At 37.0% G+C, this 22,352-nt stretch overlaps 1 long non-coding RNA gene across 1 annotated transcript; it reads left to right on the top strand.

Moving 5' to 3' along the window:
- Window positions 1-754: 754 nt before the first annotated feature.
- LOC113467866 lies at window positions 755-10,405 on the top strand. The gene is made up of 3 exons (XR_003391802.1): window positions 755-766; window positions 6,928-6,929; window positions 10,270-10,405. It is a non-coding gene; the product is annotated as an uncharacterized LOC113467866 (long non-coding RNA).
- Window positions 10,406-22,352: the final 11,947 nt, after the last annotated feature.

A 22,352-nucleotide genomic window follows, 5' to 3' on the forward strand; every position in this document is an offset into this window, starting at 1 on the left:
ACAAGATTTAGGAGAAGAGTGAAACCTTTTTGCCCCCTCAGGACTGGGCTGGGGGTTAATATTGAGGAGTAAGTTCTGGCGGTATTGGCAATCGAGAACTAGGTGGGAAATCAAGCGAATGATATGTGGAAGAGGAAGAATAATAGGGAGAGGTGGGAAGAGAAAGGAAGAATAGGGAGAGGGAGAATGAAGGAGAGAAGCGAGGAAGGAGAAAGAAGAGGGAGAGGCAGGAAGAGAAAGGAACAAGCTGGGCCCGTCCCTCCACTTTCGTGTTCTTGGTAAAAAGACCTTTAATTTGATATATAGGTCGACCAGGTTTGGATAAGTCCTTCTATGGGAACAGACAGACAGACACACAGACGACACCGAAGCGAATACAATAGCCCGTCCACTATACCTTTTGTTATTACTATCGTAATAATAAAGGAAGGACGGGCTAAAAATAAAGGGAGGGAGAATGAAGAAGGAGAGACAAGAGGAAGGAGAAAGAAGGCGGAGTAAAAAGAACCTTAGAGGATAAGGTTGGAAAGGCTAGAGGAATAGACGCAAGAAGAGAAAAGGACCGAGGAGAGGAAAGAAGACGGACTTAAAAATAACCTTAGAGATAGAAGATGGAAAGAGAAGCTTAATAGAGAAAACAAAGATAGGAAGGAAAGAAGACGGACTTAAAAATAACCTTAGAGATAGAAGATGGAAAGAGAAGCTTAATAGAGAAAACAAAGATCTACATGATTTTCAGAGCAAGAAAACCGTAAACAACAAGTAGGTAACAAGGTTGCTGACTGAAAATTCGTCTATTTCAGTTCCTACTTCCTACAGACTTCCTGGGACTTCCCTTTAATGATAATGATATACACCATACCTACACCATACCAGGGGCAAGAGAGGCCCTTATAATGATATCTAGGTACTCGTACATATACAGAAATTCCTATTAAACATTTAATACCTTCTCGAGAAGACCCCCATTAAATATGAAAGAAAATTCGTCATTAGCGCAGTGGAAATTATTTAGCGTCTCCATCCCCCCATACTTACTCAGCGACCCCCCATACTTAACCAGTGACCCCCCATTCATACTCAGCGACCCCCATTCTTATGACCACGTCCTGTGTAATGTGCGAGATCCCCATTTATCCGAAACCACAGCCCCATTATTCTGACTTGTGCAATATTCATTTGTGAAAACGGTATAATGGCGACAAGGCATAGGACGATACAGTGTGTCACTGAAGTATGTGACCCTGAGGTTCTCATTTAAAAAAGAGGTCCTTCGGTTCCACTCTCGTCGATGAGAAAAGAAAGACCTGTAGGTCAAATGGAAGAAAATCACCGTGAAAAAGGAGTTCAAAAATTGTAAACTACCTGTGGCGTCTAGTCATAGATTAATGTTTCAATGGTAATCGAGCGACTTGTGCAATATTCATTTGTGAAAACCGTATAATGGCGACAAGGCATAGGACGATACAGTGTGTCACTGAAGTATGTGACCCTGAGGTTCTCATTTAAAAAAGAGGTCCTTCGCTTCCACTCTCGTCGATGAGAAAAGAAAGACCGCTACCTGTAGGTCGAACGGAAGAAAATCACCGTGAAAAAGGAGTTCAAAAATTGTAAACTACCTGTGGCGTCTAGTCATAGATTAATGTTTCAATGGTAATCGAGGTAGAGGCAAACAGGCCTAGAAGTTGGGTTAAGCTTGTTTCTAAGCTGACGGATGTGTGTACCTACTACGCCTATTTAGCTACCTATTGACGTATGTACCTAAACCTAAACAGCAAATATTCTGAAATACCTAATCTAAACTTGCAGCTTTCAGGAAAACGAATAATAATGGTAAATACCTATTTAGCTTAAAGAAAAAAAAAATGTCTCCCGCTTTAGGTAAAAGCTACATAGTTTAATTTCTGTCCTCCAAGATTTCTTCTGCCTCTTCTTCTCGTCTTCCTTTATTAAAATAGGTATATCCTGTTTTAATAGATTTTTTTTTTTTTTAATAATTTAATGAAGAATAGAGGCCAATAACATCATTCTTATCCTGTTCGAACACTCGTGGCCTCCATATAGGTGACGGCAAAAATGGGATTTTTCCCATTAAAGTAACAATGAAACTTGCTAGAGAATAGATACGACTTGGTGTAATATCTAATCTAGCCTTGTACCTAGCTACCTACCTATTTACTTACCAAGCTATCTGAATAAAAAAATGTTGAAGATAATATCTGGGTAAATCGATTTTAATTTATTCCCTTTCGTGTTGCTATAGCTGTGTAGATGGTTAGATGCCTATAAGTTAAAACTGTGTCGACGTCGACGATCGACCATCGAGGTGAAGAGGTAAATCTATGTTGTCGAGACAATGTAATAATAATAATAGTGCTTATTTATACTGCTCGCATATAGGACTGAAAAGTCCCTTTACTCCAGCAGTAGGCTACTAATACTATTATTGTGGTCAAATTCTCAAATTATATTGAAGATAAAGTTCCATACCTCGGCTGGGATTGAACCCACGCCCTCCTGTTTACCAGGCGAGCGCCTTGACCACTACACCACCGAGGCATGCAGGTACGGCTTTAGTCGACACAAATAACAAAGTCAGGCAGGTTATTTTTCCCCACTCTGTTTTAAAAAGTTCAAGTATGACAGAGCTCACAGAGCTCCACCTAATAAGTATGGTACGTCAAGGGAACAAATTTGATTGTGTTACCAGCTTTTCAATTTGCCTTCCTTTTTCCCATCATCCCAACAGTACGTAAGGTAAGTACGAAGGTAATTGTCTCTTGGCGGTTAAACTTGGGGAAAATTCCGTTAGATTTCCCATCATGCAATTCCCCACCAACGTGTAAGGTTTTTTTTGTTTTTAAATTGATACTTGATTGAATTTTGAGGTTCTTTTTTCTTTTCTTTTGGAGTGTGGAGGTAAGATTGGAGTTGAAAGAAGGAAAATTGATGAAAAATTTTAAACAATGCTCTAGGGATGTCTATATGTAGTGAAAAAAAAGTGTGAAGGCTTTTGTTTTAATCAAAAAGTTGCAAAAATGACTTGAAAACGGAAAAAAAAGAAGAGTTTCAGGGATTCTTTTTGAATCCTTGTTACTTATAATAATTATTTATTTATTTAGTTGGGTAGGAAGATAGCTATCAGCTATATTAAAACAGGCATATTTTGAACTTTTTCTTGTTAGGTAGGGAGTATGTAGGATTGTAGGTTACACAAGGAATATCAAAGTTGAAACAGCCATTTCCAAAGAATGTTTCCTTCCTTCCGCGGATGGCAGTTTTTCCGTAATATTTTCCAAGTAACACCGGGATAGTTAGGATCCATATTTCATTATTATGTGCTAAGAACTTCGTAAGGAACATTATGAAACTTTTGCTAAAAAATTAAACAGAGTAAAAACTAAAAATTGTCTCTTATCTCTCGAGTTTTTAAAAAGTTTTTCAAACAAATTTTCGTAGTAATTAGAAGATCTAAAGGATGTGAGTTCTTTTCGAGGAAGGATAAACTTTAAATGATCTTAGAGTGGTAAGCTACCTACTACTTTTGAGTAGATTAGTATAAGCTCAACCCATCCTTTAGGGCTGTTTGCGTAAGCCTCAAAGTGGACTTCAAATTTCGGCAACCACAAAGCTACATAGCTTTCACCTTTTAAGGCCCAATCTGGCCAGTTAAGGTCAATGTGATCTATGAATCCCAATGATGTCCTTTGCAAAATGGCGAGACAAGAGGCTACCAAAGACTGATATGACCTTAGTCCTTGCCTCTCACATGCCGAAAAAAAAACTAAAAAAAAAAAAAAAAAAAAACCCCCTTCCCTCTTTATCTTTGCATAATTTATGAGGTTTTGTAGAGGATTTTTTTCTCACATTTAAATTAAAACAATTTAAATTCGATTATTCTTTCTCGCCTTGGAAGAAATTTCATTGTAGGACCTTTGGTAAAAAGAGTTCTAAATTGTGTTTTAGACAATTTTGAAATTCTTCATTAGGTATGTACCTATTTTCCCATTTGTAGTTCTGTTCTTCTTATCACAATAATCTCTTGTTCAGAGTTATTGTTCCATAATTTTTCCATCTCTCTTCTCCTCTCTTTCATTCTCTCTACGGCTCTCTCCCTCTCTCTCCCAATCATATCTTCTCCTCTCCCTTCTTCATACTTTGTCCTCCTCTTCCTCCGTCACCTCTATACCTCCTCTTTGTTCTCTTCATCCTCTCCTCCCATCCATTCTCCTTTTCTCATTCTTCTTCCTCCCTCTCTCCTTCCTTCGATGATTTCTCTTCCTACATCCTTCCTCCTAATCCCTATTCCTCCCTCATTATTCCCGTTGTCACCACATGGCTCTGACATGCATGTCAGGCAGGACTTCTCATTTTACACCGGACTGCACACGTCGGAACCTGTCAGTGGCATTGGTGAGTAATAGGTCAACATGAATGTAACAGATTGTAACACATGTCATCGTAAAACATGTTGTAACATATGTTACACTAGGCTGTTAAATAATGAATATGTAAAATTACGCACTGGACATTGTGTCTACGATAGGTACGTATATTAGAAGTGTAGAACTCGTAGAAAGTACTAATTTAAGAAATTTATTAAATAAGTGATTTTCAAAAAAAAAAAAAGAGAGAGAGAGAGATTTCTGGGATTTTTTTGGGCTTTGTCTGGGATTTTTTGTGGTAGTCCCGTAAGAACACTGTACGGACACAAAAAGTCCACTCTGAGACTTAGGTGTAGAGGCAAACAGGTCTAGAAGTTGGGTTAAGCTTGTGTCTAAGCTGACGGATGTGTGTACCTACTACGCCTATTTAGCTTTTGACGTATGTACTTAAACCTAAACAGCAAATATTCTGAAATACCTAAACTAAACTTGCAGCTTTCAGGAAAACGAATAATAATGGTAAATACCTATAGCTTAAAAAAATGTCTCCCGCTTTAGGTAATAGCTACATAGTTTAATTTCTGTCCTCCAGGATATCTTCTGCCTCTTCTTCTCGTCTTCCTTTATTAAAATAATTTAATCAAGAATAAAGGCCAATAACATCATTCTTATCCTGTTCGAACACTCGAGGCCTCCATAGGTAACGGCAAAATTGGGATTTTTCCCATTAAAGTAACAATGAAACTTGCTAGAGAATACGACTTGGTGCGTAATATCTAATCTATCCATACAACTACCTAGGTACGTACTTACCGATCTATCTGAATACGATATTGTTGATGATAATATAACTAGGTAAATCGATTTTAATATTTTTAATTTATTCCCTTTTGTGTTGCCTATAAGCTGAAACGGGCTACTTTCAGTAAAACGCTATCAAAAGACAACACTTAAAGCTGTGTCGACGTCGTCGATCGACCATCGATATTGAGGTGTCGAGGCCGTGTTATACGGTTTCAGTCAACATCGATCGGTGTCGATCGACAGCGTCGACTATGTGTCGACACAGCTTCAGTCACAAATAAGAAAGTCAGGTAGGTTATTAATATTTTTCTTCACTATGTTTTAAAATAAAGGAAAACAATAATGAAGTGTGGCAGAGCTCCACCTACGAGTATGATACGTCAAGGGAACAAATTTGATTGTGTTATCAGGTTTTCAATTTGCCTTCATTTTTATTTCCCATCATTCCAACCTTATACGTAAGGTAAGTACGAAGGTAATTGTCTCTTGGCGGTTAAACTTTGTGAAAATTCCGTTAGATTTCCCATCATGCAATTCCCACCAAGGTGTTTGTGTTTTTAAATTGATACTTGATTGAATTTTGAGGTTCTTTTTTCTTTTCTCTTTTGGAGTGCAGAGGCAAGATTGGAGTTGAAAGAAGGAAAATTGATGAAAAATTTTGAACAATGCTCTAGGGATGTTTATGTAGGTAGTGAAAAAAAGTGTGAAGGTTTTTGTATTAATCAAAAAGCAATGGCTTTATTTTCTCTTTTATGTTGCAAAAATGAGTTGAAAACAGGAGGAAAAGAAGAGTTTCAGGGATTTTTTTTTGAATTCTTGTTCCTTATAATAATTATTTATTTATTTAGTTGGGTAGGAAGATAGCTATTAGCTATATTAAAACAGGCATATTTTGAACTTTTTCTTGTTAGGTAGGGAGTATGTAGGATTGTAGGTTACACAAGGAATATCAAAGTTGAAACAGCCATTTCCAAAGAATGTTTCCTTCCTTCCGCGGATGGCAGTTTTTCCGTAATATTTTCCAAGTAACACCGGGATAGTTAGGATCCATATTTCATTATTATGTGCTAAGAACTTCGTAAGGAACATTATGAAACTTTTGCTAAAAAAATTAAACAGAGTAAAAATTGTCTCTTATCTCTCGAGTTTTTAAAAAGTTTTTTCAAACAAATTTTCGTAGTAATTAGAAGATCTAAAGGATGTGAGTTCTTTTCGAGGAAAGATAAACTTTAAAGGATCTTAGAGTGGTAAGCTACCTACTACTTTTGAGTAGATTAGTAGAAGCTCAACCCATCCTTTAGGGCTGTTTGCGTAAGCCTCAAAGTGGACTTCAAATTTCGGCAACCACAAAGCTACATAGCTTTCACCTCATCCGGGCCAATATGGGCAGTTAAGGTCAACGTGATTTATGAATCCCAATCATGTCCTTTGCGAAATGGCGAGACAATAAGAGGCTACCAAAGACTGATATGACCTCAGTCCTTGCCTTTCACATGTCGAAAAAAAAACTAAAAAAAAAAAAGTCCTTTCTCTCAGCTTACCCCTGACCGAGCATCGAGCAATAAAAATGAGCAGCATCACTCTTTCATTCAGCCTTTAAGCTATAAAAGAAACGAAACTACTTTCTTTCTTCTCTCCTTACATGGTTTTTGCATTACAGCATCTTAGTTCCAAGATGAAGGCTTGTTTTCCAGCTCTTAGCTATTAGGGAAACTTTTCTTCTTGTTGGTCTCCTCAGTTGTATGTCTCAGTTCCTCACTCCTCGTCGTCTTCTTTTCCAGGAAGAAACGTTAACAAATGAGTCCTTGTCACCACCAAACCTTTGGAATTTTGCTTCTGCTTGAAACAAGTCTTTCGTTTCTACTTCTACTGATGATGACGTCTTCGCTTAAAACAAAGTGGAGCGGAGAACATAGCCCATGGAGCTTTTAGCTCTCAGTTCTATGCAATTTGAAGTCGTCCGGCACCGGGCACTTCCCTTTATCGTCACCTGCTCAATGCTCTATGCACTATCCTCTCCGCTCTGTTTTGAAACTTAGACTGAGAAAGCTCTCTATGATTGAAGAATGAAAATCCTGTGGTAGAAAGCTAGATATCTCTATGTATGTACCTATGTACTTCTACAACATGGCAAATCTCATAGTCACACAGTGACAGTTCTAATTTTTAATCTCCTTAATTAATATATATTGTATGAAAGTTTTTCCGGGTGTCTTTTTCCCCCATTCCTGTATTTTCTACTGATAAACCCATTCTGCCGAATTCAGCATCAGCATTTGTACACCTAATCCTGTCTAATAAGATTTAACAATAATACCTACGTAAATGTTTTATTTTTAATCTCTGAGAGCTTTCCGCACCTCAGGTAGCCACAGTAAAAATCTGTGGTCAAGAGAACTTTTGTTATTGTGAGAAGCAGCTGATGATAGCATGATACCTAGATATTACCTAATACATTACCTGTATAGCTATTGGCAAAGAGATAAAGTGTGTCATGCCATTAGCTTGGTTGGCAAGAGCGTCTGTCTCGTAAATGCTAAGCCGCGACGCGGGTTCGATTCCCGCCCAGGGCGGATTTATCCTGACGGGATAATGTTCGCTCTCGGAACGGCTGTCATTCTCCTATCCTGTCTTCCTTCTCTCTTCGATTTCGGGACGATAAAACCTTAGTAGTTGGAACTAATACCCAGGCCTATAGAATATACTTGTAATTAAGGCCTTTGTTTTATGTCATACGTAAATACATAAATACATTCTACAAGTAGGTATGTACAATGTACATAGATATGCAGAAAATACCCACTTTAATACGTTTCCCTACATACGTATTATCCTACCTACATCCTACACCTCTCCTTGATTTTCCTGCCTTTTACCTTCTCTTCTTTCCTCGATCTTTCTCTCTGCTGTCATCAGTTGCTTTCCCCTTCTGGTACATTCATTTGCCTCCCCTTCCTTCATTTTCTGTTGCCTTCCTTCCCTTCTTCCATCTTTCCTGTTACATTTCATTCCCCGTCTGTCCCTTCTGTGATCTTTTCTGTTACGTATTCATTTGCCTTCCCTTCTGCCTTCTTTCCTGTTACATTCATTCTCCTCCCGTCCTTTTCTTCTTCTTTTCTGTTACACTCATTTTGTCTCATGTTCATTTTGATATTTGTTTCTTAATTTCCGATGGAAAAAATGTTTATGCTCTCGCCCCGAAAAAGGCGATATCAAAGGTCCCTCAAGGTACAAACTCACTTATTCTTAAAGGACTTGTTTCTTAAGAATATAGGACACACAAGGGACATAGGGTAGCCAAAACCAAATGTCAGACCAAAGCAATCACCCTAGTTAGGACTGTTTGAGAGGCTGAAGAAAAACGCAGACCCTCTGTCTGTACACGGGAAAAGGTGAAGAAGAAAAAGAAGAAGAGGGTTATAGGACCACTCCAAAGATCCTTCTAATTATTATGACCTAAAAAATTTAGGAGCTCACGCGAGGGATTCCTACTGCACCACTGAACCAACATCCAAACTTCCTGAGGAAAATTCCGAGGAAGCAAACAAGAAATAATGTTTGATGAAGTTTTGACGGCGTGTAATGAGCTGATGAATGGAGTCGATGATTAATTAGAACCAGCGAAACCTGTCACTCTCAGACACACCAGTAGCACGCCATCTTGTATTTTTCTCGAAAAAAAGTGAAAATGTTTTGTTAATGATATTTTCTTTTCTGTACGGAAAAAAATTCAAACGACACATTTGGGCGGAAAATCAACATTTTGTCAGTGAAATTAAGCACAAGGTAAAAGTACCTAGAGGTAATGTAGGTAATGTGGCTCTAAAGGTATAAAATTGTGTTAATTATCAACAAGACATCATTAAGAATGCCAATTTATAGGACAATTAATAGGTTAGGTAATTAAATAAGCATTTATTCACGTAAACTCTATTGCGAGCAAGTTACAAAACGACATGATAAAAAAAAAAAACAGGGTTGTCACAAAATCTTCGAAAAATGATTCCTAAATTCCTAATTGCTGATATCAACAGTTTATCCTGTAACTATGCCTACCTAACCCAACCACAAAACACAGATAATATATACTTATTCACTGTTAAATAAATACAACGAAAAGAAACAACCAAAGCGCGCGGCTTACAAGGTATTATTTTCCCAATAAAAACAAAACAAACAATAAAAAACAATACACACAAACAAAGAAAATATTGTTCTCAAATCTGATTTTGAAGGGAGAAGATATAAAAACTGTGGAGAAAACAAAAAACAACTTACGAGTAATAAAATAAGAAGGAAATTGAATTGAATCCAGAACGTGATCGGAATGGAGGAGTAAGTTCTGGCGGTATTGGCAATCGAGAACTAGGTGGGAAATCAAGCGAATGATATGTGGAAGAAGAAAGGAGAGAGAAGAGGAAGGTGAAAGAAGAGGGAGAGACAAGAACAAGGAGAAATAAGAGAGGGGGCAGAAAGAGGAAAGGAGATGAGGGAGGAGAGGGTGGAATAGGAAAGAAGACGGAGCGAAAGGAACCTTGGTGAAAGAGATTGGAAAGGGAAGAGGAGTAGAAGGAGAGAAGCAAGGAGAGGGAATGATAGGAGAGGAAGGAAAAGGAAAGAAGAAGCAAAGGAAAGAAGAGGGAACGCGGAACGGAAAGTACCTTAGATAAAGAGGAATAGCAAGAACTCAGAACTGAGATCTCAAAGATTTTAGGTGGAAGGAAAGACTGTAAAATGACAAAGGAAGGGAACTAAGACGTTATCCAAGTAAACACAAACAGTAACAAGGATGCTGACGGAAAATTCGTCAATTTCAGTTCCCACTTCTTACAGAGTTCCAGGGACTTCCCTTTAATGATATACCTACATACATAGGTAAGTACACCACACCAAGGGCAAGAGAAAGCCCTTGTAAATTATGATGATATCTATAGGTACAGAAATTCCCATTAAACATTTAATACCTTCTCGAGAAGACCCCCATTAAATATGAAAGAAAATTCGTCATTAGCGCAGTGGAAATTATTTAGCGTCCCCAAGCCCTCCCATTCTTATTCAGCGACCCCCCATTCTTACTCAGCGGGAGATATAGAGGCGGAAAAATCGCATTTTTTTTACTCATTCACTCACTCACTCACTCACTCACTCATCAAAATGTTGAGGCACTTCCCGATGTCGTAGAAACTTGAAATTTGGCAGGATGGTAGGTCTTAATGAGTAAGTAAAGGGAAAAATCTGAAACTCGGCAAAAGTTGCATCGGGCTCCGCCCACAGGCGGAAATAACCGCTTTTTGGCGGTTTTCACTAAACGGTTAGAGATATCGAAAATGTTATGAGAGTAGACCCCCCCAAAACCATACCTAAAAACCCCTTTACAGTAGTTTTCATTAACATGAGAAGAACGGTTAGTGTTTTATCGTATATTTATGCAATTCCACCGCTTTTTTACTGACTAAAGGCTTAGTTAAATAACTGAAATATGGTAGTAGACTTTCCCCATGCCCTATATCATATTGAAGTCCCCAAACAAAGTACTCCGAGTGATTTCACTCGAAAATGATTCCTACTTACCAATACTTACTACTCAAATAAATAAATAACTATACATATAAAACATAACCAATTAGCCAATTTTTTCCCGTCATCCGACCTAAAAATGCCGACACATTTGACGGGCAATTCGTCTGGCAACACTGCAACTGTGGCAGCTTGAGGGGGAGGGGGTTCGCTTCAAATCACGGGGAAATGGCCAGTTAGGTTAGCTTTTGACCGAGTGATAGATAGGAAGTGTCACATGAGGATGGATGGGAGATTATCACTTGCTTCAAGTGTTCCACACCCTCACCGAAACCTGTAATAGCATCGATTCTTCTTTTAAAGACTCTCAATGTTCAGATCCCTGAGGACTTCTCAAAAGCACCACCCTGTACTTAAAGCTGGTAATGCTGCAATGCTTGCTACAGCAAAATACATTGTGCTTGGGTTTGCACATTGCTATACCTTCTTCTTGGACTTTTGCTAGCAAAGGATTTCCATTTGAAAAATGGAACTGAGTGTACAGAATTAAATTAATCATACGAATAGGTGTATAAAATGGCCGAAGGAAGAGAGTTCTGAGTTTACTGGGTTATTTTGAATTTAGTCTGCCTGTTTTTTTAGAGGACAACTCTCGAATAGTTCTTCCGATTAACACATGAGGGAAATTCCAGGGACTTTTCCCGTTAAGGAAGTTTTTTGAACCAAAATGTCGACCACAGGTACATACACCAAATTATTGGGCCACAAAGTTGACTTTTGTAACAATATTGTAACATAATATATGCATGTATATCTACGTAAGCAATAGCTTCATTTGAAATCAAGTACCTAAACTTTGTCCATGAAAAAACACATATTTCACCTTGCTACTCGAACTGAGAACTTTTAATTTTCCAGGAAAACTCCCAAGACCGAGTGACTTGTCTGGAGCGAAGAATTTACTATGTTAATAAAATTAAACCTAGCATGTGAGAGATTGAAATGAAACCTGTAATAGCATCGATTCTTTTTTTAAAGACTCTCAGTGTTCAGATCCCTGAGGACTTCTCAAAAGCACCACCCTGTATTTAAAGCTGGTAATGCTGCAATGCTTGCTACAGCTAAATACATTGTGCTTGGGTTTGCACATTGCTATACCTTCTTCTTGGACTTTTGCTAGCAAAGGATTTCCATTTGAAAAATGGAACTGATTGTACAGAATTAAATGAATCATACGAATAGGTGTATGAAATGGCCGAAGGAAGAGAGTTCTGAGTTTAGTGGGTTGTTTTGAATTTAGTCTGCCTGTTTAATCAAGTACCTAAACTTTGTCCATGAAAAAACACATACTTCACCTTGCTTCTCGAACTGAGAGCTTTTAATTTTGCAGGAAAACTCCCAAGACCGAGTGACTTGTCTGGAGCGAAGAATTTACTATGTTAATAAAATTAAACCTAGCATGTGAGAGATTGAAAGCGGAGACATAAATCTCAACGTCTTAAACACATCTCTATGAGAAAATAAATTGAACATTGAAAATCCATCACAATGTTGAGGCGAAGTGGAGAGGGAAAAAAGTTGGAAAGTTAGAAGCATTTGCAGCACAATATAAAACTTTTTATATTCATTGCTACCTACTTTTTTTTTTTTTTTTTTTTTTTTTTTTGTAATTCGTTTTTTCAAACTGCCTTATCAGCCGACCTATCACACGCAATGGTAGGTATTAATTTCATAATAAACTGGCCTGTCTGGGATTGACTGAGATCCCCCAAGGTACTTACAAAACACAAGTCAAAAGGCTAACTTTCTTAGAGGAAAAGCCGGGATTTGTCTCCCAATGATACCATTATTCCGGATCAGAAGTGCAATGGCATCTCCACCAATAATAATAAAATAAAAGAAAGTAATTACACTTTTGAGTACGTTTTCAATATTGTCTTCGAATGTAATTTTTATTCCTTGAAATTTATAACTGTTCATTTGTGGCAATTCTATTCCCAAGTAAATATACCTATTCATTTATGAGGAGGTATCCACCTCCTTTGAAGGAGATTTAAAACTCTCCTCTTACCAGCTTTTCCATTTGTTGAATCTTCTCACCCTTAGTTTTCTGGTCGAGTGTGCACCCGGTCACAGAAGTTAAACAGCACAACATAACCTGTCTGTTCTCTTGTTGCTAAGTGTAAGTGTTTTGAATATCAATTTACACTCTCCCCCTTTCCTTTCCTCCTCCTTCAGTTTACACCCTCGATTTCCCTTCGCTTTCTTCTTCCCTGCTCTCCTAACCTTTTCTTCTCCTCCTTCTCCCCTTTGTCCTCCCTTCTTCTTGTCCCCTTTATCTGACCATTTATTCACGTAAGTTCTATTGAAGGCAAGTTCCAAAGGACGATTTAAAACACGAAGGGGGTTGTAAACTGATGTCCAATGCACAACATGTCAGAAATCATGACAGTAAGTTTGGACAATTAGGCAATATAAATCTTAAAATGATTCCTAAATTCCTGATAGGTGATATCAACAGTTTATCCTGTAACTATACCTACCTAACCCAACCACAAAACACAGATACCTATATACTTATTCACTAGTAAATAAATACAACGAAAAGAAACAACCAAAGCGCGCGGCTTACAAGGTATTATTTTCCCAATAAAAACAAAACAAACAATAAAAACAATACACACAAACAAAGAAAATATTGTTCTCAAATCTGATTTTGAAGGGAGAAGATATAAAAACTGTGGAGAAAACAAAAAACAACTTACGAGTAATAAAATAAGAAGGAAATTGAATTGAATCCAGAACGTGATCGGAATGAAGGAGTAAGTTCTGGCGGTATTGGAAATCGAGAACTAGGTGGGAAATCAAGCGAATGATATGTGGAAGAAGAAAGGAGAGAGAAGAGGAAGGTGAAAGAAGAGGGAGAGACAAGAACAAGGAGAAATAAGAGAGGGGGCAGAAAGAGGAAAGGAGATGAGGGAGGAGAGGGTGGAATAGGAAAGAAGACGGAGCGAAAGGAACCTTGGTGAAAGAGATTGGAAAGGGAAGAGGAGTAGAAGGAGAGAAGCAAGGAGAGGGAATGATAGGAGAGGAAGGAAAAGGAAAGAAGAAGCAAAGGAAAGAAGAGGGAACGCGGAACGGAAAGTACCTTAGATAAAGAGGAATAGCAAGAACTCAGAACTGAGATCTCAAAGATTTTAGGTGGAAGGAAAGACTGTAAAATGACAAAGGAAGGGAACTAAGACGTTATCCAAGTAAACACAAACAGTAACAAGGATGCTGACGGAAAATTCGTCAATTTCAGTTCCCACTTCTTACAGAGTTCCAGGGACTTCCCTTTAATGATATACCTACATACATAGGTAAGTACACCACACCAAGGGCAAGAGAAAGCCCTTGTAAATTATGATGATATCTATAGGTACAGAAATTCCCATTAAACATTTAATACCTTCTCGAGAAGACCCCCATTAAATATGAAAGAAAATTCGTCATTAGCGCAGTGGAAATTATTTAGCGTCCCCAAGCCCTCCCATTCTTATTCAGCGACCCCCCATTCTTACTCAGCGAAAAATGTTTATGCTCTCGCCTCATGGCACAAACTCATCAGTAGGGGTTGCCGTTTTTTTATCATTTTTTTCTCCTCCTCCTCCTCCTCCTCCTCCTCCTCCTCCTCCTTCTTCTTCTTCTTCTTCTTCTTCTTCTTCTTCTTCTTCATTTCTATGTCATTCATGATGACTCGGAATATAATTCTTTTTCCCTTTTCTTCTCCGACCTTTCTCCTTTATTCTCTTCGTCTTTCTGTGCCAGTAGTTAGTAGCAGACTGTTGAGTGGAAAGTAATCACTGGGCGAAGTCTCTCAGGAGTTCTCTAGCACCAAACCCTAGAGCTCTAATTCTCAGGCCCAAGAACTAAGAAAGCGGTAGTAAAACACTAGTTTTCGTCTTCATCTTTTTTTCGAGTAAAAAATGAATTGTCAAAAGCACCTTTCATAAATATAGAAAGCAGAAAGTAAAACAGGCAGAGTTCATTTTCATAAAAGAAAGAAACTGAAGAAAAGAAAATGTTGTGAATAAGTGAATGCCTTTCTTCTGGTTTCCTTTTGTTTGAGAGAACTTAAAGCTTCGCGCTGCAGATGTCAGTTATAAATTGATAGAAATGAGGAACACCGAAGCATAACAATGCTTATTATAGTGCCCGGTTCTTGTATCAGACTAACAAGTTCGATACCATAGCAGTAAACTCTTCTCATGTAAAATTCTTAAAATAATGAGGCTAAAATTTCCATCCTCTGTTGGGATTCAAACTTCAAGCCCTCCCGCTTACGCACACCCAAACATTTAACCACCGAGTAAAGTTCTGACTTCCGAGACTGATTTTAACTCAAATTCCATAAGATGAAGATCTTCCAAGCACCCTGATGTTCGAACTTTGTCGGAATTTCCCAAAATAATGAGGCTAAAATTTCCATCCTCTGTTGAGATTCGAACCCCAAGCCCTCCCGCTTACGCACATCACCTAAACATTTAACCACCGAGTAAATTTCTGACTTCCGAGACTGATTTTAACTCAAATTCCATAAGATGAAGATCTTCCAAGCACCCTGATGTTCGAACTTTGTCGGAATTTCCTTTTCGAGCTTTCTTTTTCCTTTCAGCAAAGATGTTTTCCAAATATATTAACTGTTTTTCTTTTCACTTGATTAATCCTGTTTGATGTTTTTTCCTTATTTTTTTAATGCTTTTTAATAATGGATCAGACGCATCAATGAAGAATGGAGGGGGAGAGGCTGAAGAGAGAAAGAGGAGAAGGAGGAAGAGGAGAGAGGATTGTATTGGAGAGATAATTTTTCTTTTCATCATGTTGATGGATAGAAAAGTGTATGGATGAGAAGTTTAGAAAGATTGAAAGAAATGAAGAAGACCATGAGAGCAGCGAACATTTTGCTTTGAAATGTCGGAACTTTGCGAAGAAGCTGATTGGTTGGAAATTCTCAAAGAAGAATCTCAGGCTGAAATGCTAAAAATTCTAAAAACGTGTCAAATGAATTTACTTAATTTACCAATGTAGAACTCGCTAAAGAAAGGCCCCAAACGGCTGATGGAACCCAAAATCTCGTGAGCATATGTCCAAATTTCATCAAAATCGGACACACCGTTCGAGAGTATGTGGCGGAATGGACAAACAAAATTCAAAATCTTCGAAGAGTCGAATTTTAGAATCCAATTCGTTCGTTCAATGAAATGCTAGCCAGCCTAGTTAGCTTAGTTGGTAGTGCGTCTGCCTTGTAAGCGCTAGGCCGCGGGTTCGATTCCCGCCCGGGATGTTTTTTTCCTTATTTTTTTTAATGCTTTTTAATAATGGATCAGACGCATCAATGAAGAATGGAGGGGGAGAGAAGGAAAAGAGGAGGAGGGGAAGAGAGAAAGAGGAAAAGGAGGAGGAAGAGGAGAGAGAAGGAAGAGAGGAGAGAGGATTGTATTGGAGAGATAATTTTTCTTTTCATCATGTTGATGGGTAGAAAAGTGTATGGATGAGAAGTTTAGAAAGATTGGGAAGGTTGAAAAAATGGAGAAGACTGAGAGCAGCGAACATTTTGCTTTGAAATGCCGGAACTTTGCGAAGAAGCTGATTGGTTGGAAATTCTCAAAGAAGAATCTCCGGCTGAAATGCTAAAAAATCTAAAAACGTGTCTTATAAATTTACTTAATTTACTAATGTAGAACTCGCTAAAGAAAGGCCCCAAACGGCTGATGGAACCTAAAATCTCGTGAGCATATGTCCAAATTTCATCAAAATCGGACACACCGTTCGAGAGTATGAATGAATGAATGAATGAATGAATGAAAGTTTTTATTGTTTATTTATACAATTTGTATGTTAACAATGTTAGCTTAATTCTAATACATACTTATATTCTAACTTAAATCTACTAACTTATTCTAGGTTATGGCGAAATGGACAAACAAAATTCAAAATCTTCGAAGAGTCGAAATTTAAAATCCAATTCGTTCGTTCAATAAAATGCTACTACAAAGTAAAACTCCCTTCAAAGAAGATGATACTCAAAGTAAAAGTAGGTAACACCATACCTATCAAAGGAGATGTAACTCAAATTAAAACACACCTATCTATCTACTCATCAAAACGACAAAACACCACACATGTTACTTTGAGCAACCTCTCCTGCTACCGTACATTTTAGATCTAACTGTGATTACTTTTCGACAAAATTAAATCATAATAAATAAAACATGGAGAAGATAAGTCGGGGGAAAAAATTGTCAGCTACACATGAATAATTCAGGAGAAAATAAAATGGAAAGCTGTACCCATTTGTTGCTTATACCGGCTGAAAGCTACCTTTTTAGATTTTTGCAAGTTAAAAGTGAATCAGACATATCCACCATTGTTTTTCTTTTATTGCACATTGCATACTCAAATAAAATTACACGGCACTCACACAAATTGAATTTGATTGCCCAGTTGATACCTACATAAAACCTGTCTCCCTATCGATCCCTTATCCCTTAACATTAACACTTGCCTATCAATCTCATGGTCAATGAGTAGGTATACCTATGAGTGAATGAGGGAGTGCAAAAATGTAAAAATAGATGTGCCATAATATCGTAGGCTAAAGATGATTTGTTTACACTTTTTGACAACAGCAAGGCCAAGGTCTAAACTAAACAACATTTTTTCACTTCTTATTTTTCCATATCTGACTGGCGGACTGAAACATCCTTCCTAAAACCGTGAAATTGAAATTTTCTCATAAGCTGAAACTCGTCAGAACGTCATCTCATATAAGTGTAAATTATTTCCTGAACAGCTGACACAAATGTTTACGCTGTCTTGTGTTTTAGATGAAAATATGACAATAATTATTACTATGCAAATGAGTCTCTTTAGAGTCTTTAGTACTTTCTCCCTCTTCTGTTTCCTCTCCTCTAGATTTCACATTTCATAGGACGTCACAACATCTATTGTCAGCATTATTTTTTCTATTATTTTTTGAGATAAAAAAGAAGAAGAAAACCTGACAGTTGTTTGCTTGAGAAAAAAGTTCTCATTTGAGGAGATGTGGCTTAAGACTGAAGAGTTCTAACAATTTGCATAAATTGTAGGGGTTTTGGGCCATTACAGTGCTATTCCGGGTTGCAAAATACAAAGCATTACTGTCACACAACATCTATTGCCAGTATTATTTTTTCTATTATTTTTTGAGATAAAAAAAAAAGAAGAAAATCTGACAGTTGTTTGCTTGAGAAAAAAGTTCTCATTTTTGAGGAGATGTGGCTCAAGACTGAAGAGTTCTAACAATTTGCATAAATTGTAGGGGTTTTGGGCCATTACAGTGCTATTCCGGGTTGCAAAATACAAAGCATTAGGAAGTAACTCACTTGTAAAGTTTGGCAACAGATTAAAATTAAAGTTTCGTAAAAAAGTTTTGGAGAGGCTCAAGATATTTCAAGTTAGGCACCCACACATACTCATGCGCTGTAGGGTATACATATAATTATGTATAATGTGTGTACTTTAAGTTATATAAAAACGAGAGATTCAACCAGAAGATGGTAACGAGTATTGTTGTAAATCTAAAGTGATGGCAGAATAGACAAAGTTCAGAATGTCTTCTTAAAAATCTGATTTCAAAAATAAAATTATGCAGCAATGTCTACTTATAAAAATCTGGTGTGAACATCACACGACTTTCCTTATCCTATTGAATGGTGCTTATTTGGGTGTTCTGTTGTAACATTTACAATATCAAAGCATTATGAACGGGAAATATTCTCCATCATTGCAAGAGATTAGAAGCATATTTTACGACACGTATCTTCATACGTATCTAGTTATTATTTTACACAATTATCTTAAGAACATAACAACCTTAAAATATTGCAACCCTTGTAAACTATAAAATATATCACTTATGCTAATGTTTGTGTATGACTAACATTTGACTATTTTGGTGAAAATTCTTATATTTTATAGGTAGTACCTGGCATAAGTAAGATTAGTATAGTACCTATAAGTAAGATTTACTTATGTTTGTAATTTAGGAAATTAAAAGATAGGTTAATATGTTTATGAATGAAATATCTACCTATTCTACCTATCCCTGAATCGATAATTAGAAAATGGATTTTTTTGAACCGGTTGAAATAATTACCAATCAATATTTTACGACACGTATCTTCATACGTATCTAGTTATTATTTTACACAATTATCTTAAGAACATAACAACCTTAAAATATTGCAACCATTTTGACCCGATTACATTACTTTCCTTCCTATAGGATAAGGAAAGTAAAAATATATTTACCTTAGGGAGCACCGCTATTATTAGTAAAATTCAAGGTAATAATAAATTATTACATTCTATTTATCACCTTATCTCAATAGAAATATTCATTTGAAACAACAAACTCTTTCATCATTCTTTGTCTACCCTGACTCTATGAAAAATGTACTTCTTACTTGTCGTCAATCTTGGTAAAATGGAGAAATATAATCTCCTATGAAAACAAAAAGAAGAAAAGATGGTCGAAGCATTATTTTACAATTAGGAAGACTTCGGAGAGTGGGAAAATGATGGACAAAAATAAGAATAACAAGAAGATGAAGTAAAGAAGAAGAAGTGAGGGCAGAAAATAAATGGACGAAGGGAAAGAGGAACATAAACGACTATGAATAGGAAAGGGATGAGAGGTGGAGGAGTAGAAGAAGAGAGGATTGCAAAGGAAAGTAGGAGAAAATGGGGAGAAGAATATAAACGAGAAAGAAGAGGAACAAGGATGATAGACGGAAGAAGGGGAAGGGAGGAGGAGGAAGAATGAAAAAATGAACTCATAATAGAAACATAATACAGAAAGGAAAACATAATGAAGAATATTTTCGGAATCATTAAATTCTCATCTCCCGTAGGAAGGGCAACTAAGAAATTCCAAAGTCAGAAGAGTATGAAAAATATGTATATCAAAAAATATTCAACCGCAAAACATGTTATCTAACCATACGCCACATCGCCAACAGCGGAAGAACAAACATTATTTTTATGTAAAAAATTCATTTTAAAGTTCTACATAGAAGAGGAGCGAAAAATTTACACTTCGGAAAGCAGAGTTGGAAGATATGTACGGAAAACGCTTTGCTTTTAGCTTTTCTCTCTCTCTCTCTCTCTTAAAAAATACATAGAATATCCGAAAGAGATTATCCTCTTTTTTTTAAATGTATTATATTTAAAGTAACATTTAACATTTTCTTGTATACAGGGTGAACGAAGTCCACATGACGAAGGCTCAGTCCAAGAGAAAAATATTTACCGATGTACTTTTCTTTTTAAACCTCCTGTAAACCAAAGAGTTGTGTTTTTTTTTTTTTTAATTTTAAGCCATTAATGTTCTTAATCATCTGTTCTTCCTAAATGAACAACTTCAGAGGTGTAGTAGACAGTGGACTTTGGATGTGGACTTTGGTAGTTTGCGTGCAAGGCATGTAATAAAATTTAGTAAGATAATTATGTAGGTATTAATCGAGGAACAATTTTGTGACAGTGACAAGCATTCTAGCTGAGCACAACTATGTACGTATAATACTTTTTCTTCTTCCTAATAATTGTTTAAATATGGCCTCCATCAGTTTTTACTTTCCCTATCCTATAGGAAGGAAAGTAATGTAATCGGGTCAAAATTTCGATGGTCAGTTTTTAGTGCCAAAACACGTTTTGAGGTCCCTAGAGCCTAAATCCGAAGTTTCAGCCATTGGTCCGTGTGTGTGTCTGTCTGTCTGTGTGTCTGTCTGTGTGTCTGTCTGTCTGTCTGTCTGTAAACAAAATATCTCGAGAACGGTAAGAGCTAGAGACTTGAAATTTGGTATGTAGATGTCAAATGTGACAAGGATGCGACACGAAACTTTTGGTTAAGATCGGTGCAACGGTTGGCGGCATTTTACCGCTTTTTGGCGGTTTTCGGTGTAATTTAACAATATATCGGGAACGGTATGAGCTAGAGACTTGAAATTTGGTATGGAGTTTAAAAATGTGACAAGGATGCAACTCAAAACGTTTGGTTGAGATAGGTGCTGCGGTTGGCGGTATTTTGACCGCTTTTTGGTGGTTTTTGACCGTTTTTTGGCGGTTTTCAGCTATACCGACTAAACGGTTAGAGATATTGTAAAAATTAATATAGAACATAAAAACAAGCATCATTCAATAGGATAAGGAAAGTCGTGTGATGTTCACACCAGATTTTTTTTTTTTTCACCTACACTCGAAAAATAACTAAAAACATAGTTACACCCTGTATATTTCTCACTGAAAGAGAGGAGGAATGAGTGAACTCTTGTACATTGCATGCTTTCAAATAAAATTGAATAAATGAAAATGAATGAGCGCGCTTTTTCTCCTTAAAAATAATAATAATAATAATTTTAATAAGAATAAAATTTTTTGGCAAAATAAGAAAGATCCACAAGATTCCTTATTCCACTTTTATCCCAAAAGCAGCACCCTTTTGGTCCATTCTCTCCCTCTCCCTCTCCCTCTCCCTTTCCAATTATTCCAAAAATAACATTCTCCTTCTTCCTCTATCAAACTCTTTATTCTCAGTTTTTTTTTCTTTCTCCCTTTTCTCCTCTCCCTCTCTCTCTCTCTCTCTCTCGATCAATATATTGTAATTTTATTGGCTGAAAGTTTTACGAGCCATGTTGTGCTTTTTCTACATTGAGTAATGAATTCTAATAAAAAGAAAAAAAAAATGATCTTTTATTTATTTTTGTGCTATACAATGGTATATGTTTAAGAGCGCGGCCACAACAGCGACCATAGACCATGGAGACCATGATTTTCTGAGAGGGTGGTACTATGATCAAGGCTCCGTTGAGGACGCTTCTATTCATTAGCATGGTTTCTTTCTCTCCCCCCCCCTCTCTCTCTCTGTCTCTCTCTTGGGTCGGTACTAGGCGAGGGTCGATGGTCCCTTCTAAGTTATGGACGCCTACTATACTAAGGCATGAGCACGTCGGCAGTTATAATAAATTTCGTCCTGAATCACTTGAGCTGGAATCCACAAATCAAAGTCTACACCAGAGACTGTAGGACAAAATCCTGAAGATTTTTGTTTTTCTACTCGTTATATGTATGTAAATTGTAGACATACCAAAGTTCAATGTTCTTTTCCAGCAATAAAGCACGTCAGAAGGCGTATTTATACAGACCAAGGAGACATATCATTATTAGAGCTATATTTTATGTTCCTCGAAATTTCATTGCGAAATTGAAAAGTTAGGAATGTTTCCCATATAAACTTTTTATGACCTACCAATGAGATTCAAATTTTTCTTCCAGTTCATGCTATCCTGGTACTTTTTCATTTACATTTCAGCTCTTAATAATATTGGGAAAGGGGTATTGAAATTCCAGAAGCATTAATGAAAACTTGTAATTAAAAACACTGGGATTCCGATATGGCCGAGCCAGCTTATCTCAATTTTCTTGGACCCTGATCATAGATTATCAAATTGTCTAAAATACTAATAAAAACCTCAACAATGGTCCGTCCCCAGCCATCGCCATAGGAAAAAACATTTATAAAATTTGGATAGAGAAACCCACGCATCCTGTTTTCAAAAAGGGACC

This window comes from Diaphorina citri, unplaced genomic scaffold, assembly GCF_000475195.1.
Source record: "Diaphorina citri unplaced genomic scaffold, Diaci psyllid genome assembly version 1.1 scaffold574, whole genome shotgun sequence".
NCBI lineage: Eukaryota > Metazoa > Arthropoda > Insecta > Hemiptera > Psyllidae > Diaphorina > Diaphorina citri.